This window comes from Bombus impatiens, unplaced genomic scaffold, assembly GCF_000188095.3.
Source record: "Bombus impatiens unplaced genomic scaffold, BIMP_2.2 scf_0418, whole genome shotgun sequence".
NCBI classification, from domain to species: domain Eukaryota; kingdom Metazoa; phylum Arthropoda; class Insecta; order Hymenoptera; family Apidae; genus Bombus; species Bombus impatiens.
In genome coordinates, this window is record NT_176837.1 from 3,655,052 (window position 1) to 3,668,556 (window position 13,505).

Sequence of the window (13,505 nt, forward strand, 5' to 3'; positions counted from 1 at the left end):
TGAAAACATGCAATTATGTAAAACACCTCTAACTCACTATGTAAGATAGTGTTATAAGTCAGTCAGTGAACACTTGCTTTATCTCGAGTAACCATCGCTGCAAGTATATCTCTTAATTCAGAAGCTTGGCGAAGGAAATCCTTGAATTTTGTATGGACACAATTGCTATCGAAGTGTTCTGAACATGTTTGAATTATTCATGGTTCTTATTCATTGTCCTTGCAAATGCTAAGACGGCGTTAAACACGAAGGAAGAAACATGAAGTTTAAAAAACGCGACGACAAAACATTTCTAAAGGCAACAGCAGCGAAATTAAAATTAACGAATCAACTTGCTTCAAAATTATTCTCGTTAATGTCATTATTCGTTACATTATATAATTTCAATTACAGCAGGAAAATTGTACGTTATTTCTGAACCGATATCAAAGAGCAAATACTTTGCATCTTAGAAATCAACGACAAAGCAATTTCATGTAATTTTCCTAATAAAAACGATACCCACGTAAGATAAGCGTCGTTAATGATAACAAATGATATACGTATATATGTATGTATTATATGTGTGGTCATTATATCGTGATTCCCGGTCAAGTCTAATTTTATTGTTCAGCAGACACGATGTTTTAGCTGTGTGTAATAACTGGCACGTATAAATCGAGTTAAATAGATGAAAGATGACTATAACCTTGATGACCAACCGACTTTTCTATCGGTCATGTTTATCTGTTCAACGTATCAGAACTGCTAACATTAGCCAGTTCTTGAAACGATATATACTCACCCTGATTCTATAACGAAACTTTTATATTTTAGAAAAATAATTAACATTATTTCGTATAGAACATCTGATATTCGTTCATGGTATTTTCATAGCCTTCCCGTGAAATAAAAAGTAATCAAAATCTCGAGGAAATTGACCTTTTATAATAATTTGTAATTTGACGTTACAGTGGAAAGATTGAAAATATAAGATATAGGTAGTATAGTATAGTAAAGTATAAGGTATACTCTTCGAGTATCATTAAGAAAATGATACAGATATTATTTAAAGGGAATATTATTTTTCCAATATCGAATATTATAAACCGCGTTCCTTTCGTAGAAATAACGTTAATTCATATTTCTTACAGGGAAAATTCCTGCACATCGTACGAGATAGATCAACAGTCTGTTTTGATAAATTCCTTTATGTAATTCGCTGAGAAATCTATTGGCAATATAATTTAGCGTATCGTGCCTCGGAAAGATCTATAAAAGTATACTTTTACATAAACCTACTACCGCGGCGCCGTAAATGATATACTTTTAATGAAATTACTTATCTCACGTCAGCGTGGTTTCGCGAACGAAAGGATATTAGAATCGATTCAGCATCTTGAATTTTGAACACGAAATTGAGAAGACGATCCACAATGGAAGAGGAGGTATAATGGGAACTTTGGTAGGCAAAGCGGTACAAAAGTTACTGACTGCCGGCTAGTGAATTTATAAAAGCTTCTACAACTTCAACTGACATTTCACTGAATCCTGTAGATTATATTTTCAGGAACTGGAGAAACTCCTATCCAAGAAGACGACTCCGATAAAGTCGTCCCAGCCTGAATTTCATACTTGCACGCTCTTTCACTCGCTACTCGTTCCGCGAAATAATCTAACATGTAAAATAGAATTTAAGTTTGCCACTTTATGGATGTTATTAAATATTGTTTAGTGAAAATCATCCTTTCTTTTTCTCAGCCTTTGAAGACATTTGATTGAATAATGGATAATTTTACAATTGATTAATTAATTAAATAATAACGTATACTAAAATTAAATAATTTTCACTTTCTTCTCAAATGTTCCCCAATCTTTTAGCAATTTTACCTGCAGAAAACAAATCTAACTGCAATCTTCTATTTATCAAAGTTTTGATGAGGTCTTGAAACGAAAGATCAAGTTTAAATATCTATTTTTACCGTAACAAACTACTTTCTATGATGTTGCTCCGTTTACCACAATAAACTGGCATAGTAAAAATTCATTATTTCGGATGACAGCTGGAAGATAAATTTGAAACTGCTAGCTAATCTCGCATATATTTACATATCTTAAAGGAAACAATGAAAAACAAGTTGAGCATTAAATATCTGCTAACAAAGTTACTGAACAAAATTTATATATTTTATACAGCGTCTGAAATTCTCTCCTGAAATTTATCGACAGAATCACGCGATCAGCGACCAAACTGTTGTTAGACACGTGTCAAGTTCAGTTTAAGGCTTGACAAAACAAAATACGTGACTTTCCATTTAACGCGTGATTCGAAAATTCGAACCGCGCAGTTCCTAAACGATCTGAAACTGCTTAAACAGTTATCGTTGATAACCAGCCGCAAAACATTTGCATTGAAAACAGTTTGACAGTTTACTCTCGAAATTCATATACATATACGTTATTTGTATTTGCTTCGACGATCAAACGTGATCACGAAATATTTACACCGGGTATTATAAGACACTGTGTATATAACAACTCCACATAACGAGGTACACTACATAATACCATTTTTTATATCTTTTCGTTTACAATTAAGCGCTCGCAGTTCGAGTACCAACTATACAATTTAAATTGTATAATTTCGTGCAATAGAAAAAAAGATTATTATTGCTATCGACAATAACACTCGTTAATTGGAATTATCAACAAACAGTTTGAAAATATCTGGAAGATTTTCACCAATGATTTTCAAAAGCGAATAGAAGCAGATACGATTTAACGTCGGACACAAAATAGGATATTTGACCTTGTCAAAAAGCAGACATTTCTCAAGCAGCATCGCTCTTCTGGGAGCAATATGCTATGTAACTGTGCTAAACGATTCGTTTTTCAAACGAAGACAGACGTCAGGGCTTTTATCATAGCCCAGCGGGACTTTCAAGGAAGAGGTATAGATCGAAGAATACCAGCAAACGCGAGTGAAAAGAAGAAAAATTACGTTGCCCTCTGTTCACCTGATTTTCGCAGCGAACGAAAGAATAAAGCCTGATTCACACTAGCGGTCAAACGTACGGTTAAATCACGATCGATCAAAAATCTAAGATTTTTCTCAAGCATTCGCACTAAAAGATCATACACAATCACGTTCAGTCCAAGTCTCCTTCAATTTTTTTTTTTTTTCTTTGGAAATATTTGATTCCTGAGATTTTGATTCTTTTTGATATTTTTTCCCTATTTCGATCCAAAGTTTCATTTTGTCAAGTGTGTCACGATATCTTTCGCGACCGAAATCATGGATTGACATCACGTTGCAATTTCGTACAAATTTAATCACGTTCTTCATGTTCGTTTTCGACTGTCGATCGTGGTCTTAATCGTCAGCAAATCGACAAGCCACGGTCAACAGATTTTCATTTGACTTGACCGAATCATCCATAGTGAATGCTCTCATCGGATCACGTGTGAACGATTTTGACCGGCACTTGACTTGACGCGATCTGACCGTACCGTGATCGCTAGTGTGAATCATGCTTTACTGGACTATTTAAGTTCGAAAAATCGGCAAAGCTCAGAATCATTTTACCTATGAATAAAAATCTTTATTCATAGGTAAAAATGAGCTTGAACGATTTTGTGATACTGAAATAGAAAATTTAAGGTCAGTACGCAGATCGAAGGACTCAGAGGAACGCGAAAATGAAATTGAAATTTTGAAAGTTTCTAGTTCAGCACTGGGATAATTAAATGAGCGAAGCACGAAAATGTTAAGGAAAGAAAAATAAGAATTTTACAAGTTAACTGAAGAACATTCCCACCTAGAAGTCAGCCAGAGTAATTTCTTAAAGGACATGAGGAGATCACTATGCAATTCATGGAACATATGGATGTTCAGAAGAATGAAGAATTTTTTAATTAATTGAAAAAGTTGCTATTTATTATCTAGGAAGGAAACGAGCAGAAACAATTCGTAATTGCCCTTAAGATCCATACAGTGGACAAGTTTCAGTGAACAGGAAATGTAACGGAAGATTAAATATTGGCGCAATTATACAAATGACATGAATCTTTTGGCTGACAGTGTAGTTATAACAGTTCTTGGCCGGTTTCGTCGTTTACTTTGCACGTGCTTTTTTCACGTCATAATTTTAATTCATCGCGAGTCTCTCTCCTTTAAAAGTCAGCTTTTATAAGTCACGGTTAATCGCAAGCGTGGATCTTCTCCTGCATCAAGCAGAATGAACTTCAATATTGAAGTTGAAGTGAAAAATTCTGCAGGAGAAAAGCAAATAACGGGACAAATATTTTAAACAGAAATAAAAATATAAAGAGTTACGTAAAAATCCGTTGTGACATTTAAATTTAGTATAGCGTTCTGATCTTAATTCGTCGTCTCCATAAAACAAGATAAAATCGTCATGAAGATTAACAGTTCCGTTATAAATGTTTCCACATCGAACTTCTATTTCTTTTTTGATTTATTCCCATCCGATATTGATAAAGTACAGCTGTCCACAACTGCAAAATATTCGGGATAAATAAATTGACAGGTAGACAGTATTAGGTCACACGGTCAAAAAGCTTTAATTATTATTCTAATTAAAGAAACAACGAATCTAAACCTGTAAAGTTAATGTTACGATTTAAAGGTTAAAATATCATCGAAATGATTAAAAACCGTAATCTTGCGAGAAATATAAGCTACCCAAAGCCAAAGGGATGCAAATGATACTTTTCTGATATCGAGAAAATCGAGTTTGAAATTCAAATGTGTTACGAATTATCGAATATATGAAAATAACGTTATTGCACTTGCATCTCTTTGGCCCTAAGCGCCATGTATATAAAGTAGAATTATAATACTCCGTGCTGCTAAAAAGTGCACACTATAGATAGGGTACGTCACGCTGTTACCAAAGCAATAATAAAGAGCGTATTTTCTATTTGATACAATAAAATTGAATGTATAAACTTGCTGATATTCTATTTGACCTAGTTTTAGCTTCTAAGCGCTGTGTTAATGACTTCAACGTGTGTAGATTGTACCTACTATTCTACACACCTACTTCATGTTCCTTATCCGTTAGAGACATCCATCTATAGATAAAAGAAGTACGAAGACAGGAGGATAACTAGAAAACGTAAGAGAGAAAATACATTTGGTCTTCGATTACAGCTATATCGTTACAAAATAAGTGTCAATTTCGAAACAATGGAATTTTTGGTGAAACTTAAAATCATCTGAATTAATATATCTTCGTCGTAGCACATAAGCTCGTTTTCGTGAAAACAAATCTAGTATAAACAAAATATGACATTATATATATTCCTAAAGAAAAATGGCCCGAACATTACATTTCCGCGTGTTGTACCTCGAAAGCATCAGAACCTCGTTGCTTTCAATAGAACCTTGACGGTAATATCTTAATCAGAGAATCAAATAAATATCCAAAATTGTAAACCTAGAAATTGATCGTAATAATCTTCGAATAATTCTATGTTATTATATAATATTAATAAACGTTATTATATAATATTGTATAATAAAAGAAACTCTTGTGAACGTCGATACGTATTCAGATACTGTCAGGGTAATAATCAGAATATATATGTATATAGGTCAGAATAGTAGTAACAGTTGCATACTACACAGATGTAGAATAGCGAGCATAAATCGATACATAATTAAGCAAATTACCCAGAGGCAATCACTGTGAGTCACATAGGGTGTCATTAAATAATTTAAGGAGGATCGATATTTTTCCAGCATAGAAGAAAATGGCATAAATGTCGGTACTAAATCGTGGTAAAGTCATTCGACGATAACAGGTAGTTGTACTCAGTCAGGTATGCTTTTTTTTACGTTTCATTGTCGCACCATCTTGGAAACTGTATAAAATCGGCAACTTTGGCTAAGAAGTCAATCGGATAAAAGCCTTATGTATTAGGATGGAGTATGGTGCGTATTATATCAGGGCAAAATTCATCCTACGATTCTCTGAAAAATCACATATTGTGCAAAATTGTTATTGTTTTATGCGAATAATGATAAGAAGTATAGAAATAGATGTATGACAGCTTAATACCGTTTCTACAGCATTACAATACATCTACGGCATTATTAGTGTCCATCAAAATGTAAAAATATATTACAATATTGTTTGTGAGTACGAGATGAAGCATATAAATATTAAATGAATTTTGATGGCTGAAATTTACATGGAAATTAAATCATTCAACGGCTACCGAATAATGTCTTAGGGGTGTAGACCCATTTCTGTTTTAAAATCTCACACCACGAGAGAAAATAACAACACATAATTAACGGCATTTGATTTGCAAATAAGAAAAATGTAAATATTTATTATTATACATATATAAGGTACAAACATAGTAGACTATTTATTAAAAATTTCATTCCAGGATTGTCCGTTCAGTTCTAAGTCCGCATGTGTCCATATGTCTGTCAATTCCTTCATCCTGACAACCAAAACACAATTACTTGGTTTACTGATGGATTTTACAATCTCGCTGTAAAGTGGCAAATCGTTTCATACTGAAAATAAACAAAAACGTTTATTCGAAAATATACTAAAAAAATAAAAATTGTATCCTCAGCAAAGATCTCGCTTTCCCACTAGATTTTCCGCTATCAACAAAATTCGACCAACTGCAAATAGATCGTTGCAACACACGGTAATCAACTACTTCCATGTCGCTTCACACAAACAAAAATATGTACTCGTTTCACTGTTAGCCCATTCTCCGAAAAATAGGCTCAATTCGCGATGGCGTATTTCGCGGAACAATGAGAACGTGACACGAAAAACAAACTACGTATGTACATGCGCGAAATACTCGGTCTATCAATGATGTAAATATGGTGTCGTCGTGCTTTAACTAGATGAAAGTGAACAGCGAGCAGCAAAATCTAAATGTCAATTATGTACAAGTAATTCTCGATAGAAATAACATTGGGTTCTTTTCCATAGAATCATAAATGATTTGAATGAATGGTTCATTAAATATCGTTAATATATCCATATAATAAGATATTAAGAGAATTAACGTACAGGTGACCAATTAATCAACAAAACGCTATAATTTACATGTAATATAACTTTCGTAATAATTTCAAATTTTTTAATTCTTGTTAATTATAATATTCTTGTTCCATTTTCGGAAAAATTCCTGCCATGCATATAATTATTCGTCGTTTCTATAATGTTACATCATATATAGAAATCAACAAAAATAATTTTCAACGAAATAGAAGATCTTCTGCCGCTTATGGCGTCGAAGTTACGTGTTTATTTTCCACGAATCATTGATGTTTCTCGCTAATCTACGAAAAGGTTGTTTAAATAGAACACTGCGTGCAGAAGATACCATTGATCTTATTACTTCACGCGTATATTAGTTCGTTAATTACATTGCCTGTTTCCGTACTAATAATTAGCATAATGAAATTTCATAAATATCTCGAGTTCACATAAGCTAGCATGTGCTCTGAACTTCGACCCCGTTTATTCACGAAACACAAACCTTTGGGTTACTCACCCGCGTCAATTATCGACTACGCGGATAAATCACCGAAAACACGCTAGAAAATGTATTTCTTACCTTGACACTTGATCTAATGAGAAACTAAAGGTAATTCACCGAATGCTTAATATTATAAATAATACGCGAAATAAAAGAAATTGTATTGAACGGAATGGGTAATTAAGTAAGTACAAGTGATCAGGATCAAACGCAAGCCAGACATGGATTTCACTCGACGGGGAAATTAAGAATTCGTGACATACTTTTTTAAAAACGTTAGAGCATTAATAAATTGTTACGACAATGAGATAAATATTACAGAGTATATATAGTTTTATCAATAACTTTTATATTCTAGCAACTTAATGATGTGAACTAATCTCTGTTTTATGATCAACATAATAATTTGTATTTTTCAATTAATTGTCATAGATGATTGGGCAGAAAATTCAAATCATGCACTTTAATATTTTTAGCATACTATTTTACCTATATGTGGTAAGCTTTGTAACGAACACAATTTCATCGTTTTATAATAAACATACGATATTTTCAGCGAAGATGAAAAAAATAATTAAAAGATCACGTACTCGAGTAATTTTATCGGTCGCTCAAGTATCCAATATCGTAAAAATGTTCAAGGTATTCGATAAAAGAGTCATCGTAAAAAAACATCAGCTACACTTCTTTTTCTTTCTTAACATTTGATTAATTAGCTGACATAGTTCAGTGAAATTGTTTTTAACGTCGTATCGTCTCCAATATTGTTTCTCAATTGCATCACCAAAATGCGAGAATTTATAAATTCCCAGTTATTCGAATTATTTATTCACTTTACCATGTAGCAATCAATACAAAAGAATCTTCTTAACATCTGTATAACAACTGTTTAACATCATTATCATGTATAAATATCCCTCGTTTTTAGGTTGTGTTGCTTCTCAACTAGTGAACTCATTAAAAAATTTCCTAACAGGAAAATGTAACATAACTTTACATCGTATGTCGAATTTACTATCAAAGAGGAATCCAAAACAAAAACAAGCCAACGATCACACGCCTAACAATACAAAAATAAATGCTTACCTGTTATGACAACAGCCCAGAAGAACGAGACGTGTACCAAGAGAGAGATAATACGGAGAAACAAACTGTTATCCAAATCACATATTACCAATCACCAGATCACCAATGCATTCGAAGATATGTGGACGAGGATTCCTCGAGACGTCCTGGTGGCCTCGATTCCTGCGCTTGCTAACCAAGAATTGTTCATTGTTCACTTGCTTGCACAAAATTATGACAGCAAACCGGGAATGGAGAGGAAACCACCGTGGATCTGCACCTGTCTACGATAATAGGCACGTGTACCAGCGATCCATTCGCGTACACGTGTATACGCCGTGGCGCGTGAGACACACACGCTTTGACTATCGATTATGCGCGAAAAGCTGTAGGGCAATGTAGAAAAAAAATGGTCCCTCGAGAGACTCGCGAGCTACCACTACCACCATAGGCGGCTTTTCTACGGAGACAACTCGTCCTGCGGCGTTACGGACGGACAGCTCTGACAGGAGGCGTACACGCGCGCCTCCATCCATCGCGCATACGTTCACGCGCATCGTGCCCTCGGCTCATTAAGCAGGCGCGCCAACTGTAACGCTTGGAATCTTACCAGGCTATCGTAAACAAAAGCTGGCTTATTCTGTGACTTTGAACTTCAAAATTAATCTATACAATCTACACACGTAATAAAACAGTAGAAGGGTTGTGTTTATACATTGAATAAACAACATAAAACATCAGTCATTCAGGAACAGTCATAAGTTATGGAGTCCAAAAAGCTAATCTTTGCAATTTTTGTCTGTTCGTTTGCACTCGTATCACTGCTTGTTAAAACTACTAAAAGTAGGAACTACTTTGAACGGATTTTGATGGGGTTTTCTCTGGTGTAGAGCTTAATTTTTAGGAGAGAAAATAGGATATATTTTATCTCGATCCGTTTTGTAGAAGCTAAAAATAGCTTAGCACCTGACTTGTATGCGCTCTCATATTTGGTAAAGGTCAAACAATATGTCTAAAATCGAAACTTTTTATAATTTAATATTTTTTTACAGTGGGGTGTAATGTAACTGTTACTATAAAAAAATATATATACATAATGTAATAGTCGTGTATTTTGTAATAATTTTTATTAGAGTAGTCGAAGTGATCAATTATTCGGTCAACATGTAATTGAATGTAATAGATAAAATATTCTATATCTATTTACGTTATTATAGACAAACTCTAGATCGACCATTCTTAAGATCTTTCGTTATCTAAAAAAGCCAAACAGTGACAATATGTACTAGTTTACTATTTACTATTTTGTTTATAAAATTCAATAAATTGAAATATATTATAGCTAAATATAAAACACAACAAAACAAAGAAAATATATAATTAACTTAAAAGAATTTAGAAAGGGAGCTGTATTTTATGCAAACATGTATGGCTGGTCAGATGGCTAATTACGAATAAACTAGACTATCCGTTCATTTTATGTCAAATAACACGGTAGAGAAGGGAAAATACACCATTCAAAATAAATTAGAGGATCAAGTTCCTGTACAATGTAGGAAAGTGAAACGATGAAGGGATGAAAGAAACATGACATACTCCAGGTGATAATGACTTTTTAATGGACTAATTTTGTATGCTAAAGCTTTCAAGCTACTAAATTTAATATCAGTAAGGATAATTTGTAGTGTTGAAATCTTTAAAATATTGTAGTTTTTCTTATATAAGCATAGTAGCATTTTTTAACATACAGTGACAAAATTTTATTATTTTCAATTAATTTTATTAATAATTTTTTACATCTTCCTTTTTACAATTTTTTTACATTTAATAAATTTTTTTTAGTTTTAAATATAATTGGTAGAAACAGATGAAAATTACTCTCTGAATTTATAAGAATGATTAAATCTGTACTATGCAATAATTATAACCGCAAAAAACTTTAAATTTTGATTGCTGTGTATCCATTTCATAGAAATTTTACACATTACGTACCTACTTTACGTACGCACTTTATACTTTCCAGTTCAAATTCCTTACCTACTCATCTCCTGCACCTGTTTCGTTCCATACGAATTACAAATAACTGCAAAATCACACGATAGCGAGTACGTACATATTTAGATATATATTCAAATAAGATGCATTTTATTATCTATTCATTACTTCGAATAAGGAAATTAATATGAAACCATCAGAATGATTAATTGGTGAAGAATTTCAACACGATTAATATATTATTTTATACGCATTACATTATATTATATAGTATAATATTTAATACATAATATATATAATATATATATATATATATAAAAGGAGAGAAATACATATACATATATTAATATGTTAATTCTAAACTTCAATCTTGCAATATTCGATTGCACGATCGTAAAAAGAATTATCATGCAAATTGAAATATTATTTTCAAACATAAAAGAATTACTATTGCAATTAAATTATCATTCGAATGGTCGTATTTTTACGGCTGTTGGTTAAAGACACGTGTGTCCCACGCAATGGTTCTTCATAATGAAAATGTTCAAACAACTGGACGAAAATTAGCCTACCTCTATCGTAATCCATACTATCCCTGCTAGTTGAACATCCGCACAATAGTTAGACCATAGCCTACGAATATTTCATTTGCTACTCTCAAGGACGCAAAACCGTCCCAGTGATACTTCCATGTAATCGATCAGCCTTAGACGACCACTTAATTTTCCGGTATGTTTCAAGGCTTACATTTTTCCATACTTGTTTTAAAATCAAACTTCACACAAATTTGTTCTCAATTAGTAAACGAACCGCAGATATGTCATCTTAATAATGATCGTGTGAAAGTTTATAATCTAAAATTTTCATATGATCAGTGTCGTTGCCAGAAAGGAGTTAAAATACTTCATTCACGTTTAAATGCGGGTTTCTTACTTAGCAATCTCCGGTACCATAACGTAAACACGTTTTGTAAACACGACAAAATATCAAAACATCTGGGCATATTTGTGCAGCAATATGTAATTACCTCGATCGAGAGTAATCGTTGCCACGCCTTAGAAATTTGCTATTGCATGTCCAACGATATCGAACGTGGAATAGCGATAATACGTCACTCCACTGAGCCTCTATAAATTCCAAATATGGAAATTTAACTGGCTAAATTAGAGCATCGACGAGTCGAGCTGGACACCGTTCCGACACGTTCAATTATAAACCACGATGCTTTAATTAGCGACAACGTTTCGAGTGTAACTTACGTAACAATAGATTATGGTTCAGCGGTACGCTAAAATTGGTTAAAATTTAACGCCTCATTTGTCCAACTAGCGGCTAACACTTATGCGGTATATTGAACATCGCAATACGTAGTTATGTGTTATACACGAGTAGAATTGAAACGTGATACCTCTGTGACCGCGATACGTCGATGTTCGACTCTTGCACGATATCACAGGAGACCTCGTTAACACTCGAATCAACGGAGCTTCTGTTCGATCCACATACAATAGGAATATAGTTCCATTAACTTAACCCTTTGTATTCCTACAGTGGCTACGAAAAGTATCTCTACGCCATTTTATTTAGTATAACATTTATATAGCAATTAGTTAAGTTCGAGCATATCAAATTTCGTGTCATTTCGTACAATAGTATTTTCACGTGACTACAAAAAAAATGTGTCATTAGGAAATAAGGGTATGCACAAATACTTTTTGTCACCACTGTGCATCGAACTAGATGCGCAATTCTGATTCTGTCTCATTTTTCCTAGCTTTTGTATATAAGATATAATTTCTGTTATATTAGGACTTTCGTAAATCTTCACGCCATGCAAGTGCGCTATAGATAAAAGAAAGTTCTTTTGCGCTATACGACAAAATATTTTTCGTTCTAATTTAGAAGGAACAAAAGTAGAAAAGATCTAGGGATATGTTAGCTATACTAGCATATAAGAGTTAATAAGGAATTTAAGTTAGGTGTAACCGTACTCGATATCATTTCTGTTCGAATTTCTCTGGTCCAATCGAAGGTCCGTCCATTCGTGGACATACGAATTTCTACAAAAATATTTGTATATACCTAATTTGTATATACCTAATATGTACACGGTTATGAAGTAATTAAAGTTGTTTCTAAAAATAATGAACGAAAAATAATTGATATGCGAAGAAAAAACGCGGATGAAATTATTTTGTTTGGTTATTAGTTTCAAATAGGGAAACATTTATATTTTCTTATTTTTATATATTATATTATGAGTTGAAAGCTGCGCATCATACTTCTGAGAGTTCGCAGCCAGTTAGCAAATCAAGACTTAGTGAGTCGAGAGGTGGGGATAGTAATGGTCAGTTGACGAAAGAACTTGAGAATATTTATACAGATTCATTAAGAACAAGTATTAAGAGCCAATTTCATTACTGTGAATACGAAAAAATCTTTTTGAGTAATTGCAAATAATAATTGTGTTGTTAGCGACAAAAATTATTTTCTACAAGCTCTCCGGTGTTTCATTTCGATTTAAATAATACACAATTCCGCTATAAAATCAAAGGGGAAACACAACGGTTCTATCGATTTGAAGTTGAAACTTGAAAAGTAAGGCGACCCCTGAATCGAATTTAACGTTGTGCCACTGATAGGATCCGTTCCGCAATAAAAATGTAGCAGCACGATATCGAGTCATGCATTGTCTAGATGCAGCAAATAGATAAGAAATACCGTGTGTGACGAATCATTCCTCGATATGACGAAGTTATCGATAGAGATCTTTCCGCAAAACATGATTAACGTAAAATCGATAGACACCTTTAACGCCCATGTCGTGACCAGAGAATAAGATATAAAGCGTTTTTATTTTTAACACAGTTATATTATTCATTTTTCGATAGAATTTAATTGATAAATCGCTATATACTATT

The 13,505-nt window shown here is 33.2% G+C and overlaps 1 protein-coding gene across 2 annotated transcripts in view; it reads right to left on the reverse strand.

Annotated features, from left to right (window-relative positions):
* The window catches only part of LOC100741745 (potassium voltage-gated channel subfamily KQT member 1), a 137,881-nt gene extending 128,780 nt beyond the window's left edge, over positions 1 to 9,101 (reverse strand). The window contains exon 1 of one of the 2 annotated variants that reach the window (XM_033321265.1): positions 8,611 to 9,101. The gene's annotated coding sequence lies outside the window, so the exon portion shown is untranslated. The remainder of the gene's footprint in view (positions 1 to 8,610) is intronic. The other variant, XM_024368308.2, reaches the window with a different exon arrangement.
* Between the last annotated feature and the right edge of the window lie 4,404 nt (positions 9,102 to 13,505).